This window comes from Bidens hawaiensis, unplaced genomic scaffold (genome assembly GCF_021521415.1).
Source record: "Bidens hawaiensis isolate Kalapana, Puna unplaced genomic scaffold, B.hawaiensis_p1.1 tig00010459_1, whole genome shotgun sequence".
NCBI classification, from domain to species: Eukaryota; Viridiplantae; Streptophyta; class Magnoliopsida; order Asterales; family Asteraceae; genus Bidens; species Bidens hawaiensis.
In genome coordinates, this window is record NW_027491795.1 from 823864 (window position 1) to 825958 (window position 2095).

Here is a 2095-nt window from a genome sequence, read left to right on the forward strand (position 1 = left end):
CTAACCAATACATATCCTAACACTTCAGTCCTTCATTTCCCAAATAACACTGGTGCACCCCATGGTGACTAACTAGGTCGTATGAAACCTTATCCAATAATTCTTGCATTTCAGTTGGTGCAAGTCGGTAAGATGCTTTAGCAACAGGGCCAGCTTGAGGTATTAAATCGATTCTAAATTCGACCTGTCGGGTTGGCGGTAATCCAGGTAGTTCTTCTGAGAAAACTTCTGGATATTTAAGTTTCACCGAAACATCTTCTATATGTTTTCTTTTAAATACTTTGGCAATCGCGTTTGTTAAATACACCACGTCTTCTTGTCGTAAATATTATAACATCTCAAGATGAGATTAGAGTGGTAACATAATACCGTACACTTTTCTCTGTGTCGAATCGCTTCATCGTCCGAAGGAGAGCTTCTAATCATCTTCTTTTCATATTTGGTTTCAGCTTCATGTTGAGTTAGCCAATCCATGTTGACTATTACGTCAAAACTTCTTAACTTTACTGGTCGTAGGTCAATAAGGAAAGGTTAATCGTTCAGAATAATAGGACAATTCCGAACAATTTAGTTAACCATTAGGGATTTACCGTTAGCGATTCTATAGTATAGGGTTCTATAGTTTCACTAATCGGTATCTTTCCAAATGATAGGAGGTTAACAGGAACTAACTTCTATCGACGACCGTAAAAATATCACTGAAGCCTATTGATTTAAAAATACAACGTACTTAACACCACCTTTGGATCATGATGTGCTTTATTCGAATTACTCACAAAAGCACGGCTCCTTGCTTGATCAGAGGTTGATGCTTGTCATGAGGTTCGTCTTCCAACGACACCTTGGTTCAACTTTGGGCAATTTCTCTTGAAATGTTCTGTACTGCCACATTCATAGCAAGTACAACTGTTTGGCATAATTTGATTTCTTTGGATGGATTGTTATTGAGGTTGTTGGGTTCGGAGTGGTTGTACTCGAATGGGTTGGGGTTGCCGGTTCACATGGCTTCAATTGGTTCTACAATTAGGGCATTACGTCCATCTTTACCACACCCGTGGCCTACTATCACTCGACATTCTTCTTCCTTTATCATTTCTCTTCTTTAATACTCGACGTCTCACCTAACGTCCTTCCAGTCCGCTTCCCATAGAGTCAAATATATCAATGCTGGCTTGTGACACAACCCTTTCAAAGGTTGTATATTTTACAGGATTGACTATACTCCTTATCAATGGAGTTAGTCCCCAATATAGCGCTCACTTCGCTTAGTTTCAGGAGTAATTAGCCATGTTAACAGACATGACAATTCCTTCAAACGATTAGCGTTTTCTAAGTGATCAGCATACAACATTTCTATCTTCCATAGCTCAGTTTCCAATCTCTGAACTTAATTACTCGAATTAAAGTGCTCTAGCACAAGAATTTTAAATCCTGACCATATCATCTGAGCAAAAATTTTCTAACTATAATTTTGTACCATCGTGTTCCATCACGATACAACATAATCTACCAACATATCTGTAGCATATTTCACTACACAATGTTCTAGACTTTTACCAATATCCTTAACCATTTCGATCTTTTCTATCCACTCGCTAATCTATTCCTCCCTTTGCCATCAGTAAACTATTAATAATCCCCTTAACACAACCGATAAACATATCCTTCATACCGGATCTAATTCATTACGACTACCATTCATGTTTAGTTTATAACTAATACTTGTAGTCATAATAGTATTCGGTGGGACATTAACACTCTTAGTAATAACATTAAGAATTGAAATATTCATAATCATGTGATTGCTCGATCTATAATTCTGCGATCACATTCGCATCAACACTAGCAGTGATCTGTGATACGACATTCGGTATCATCATCTGCAATCTTTGAGCAATCAACTGAATCATATCAATCTCCATCATTGGAGTTACTCTTTTATGTCATTCTGCCGTACTCATCCCGTACACAGTAATCAATACTAATCTCACCGTATAACTCGTTACCAGTTCAATCATAACAGCAGGTACACATACACACCAAATGTTATCATACATATTACACATACCAGTATCTAGTATATATGTCCCACAAG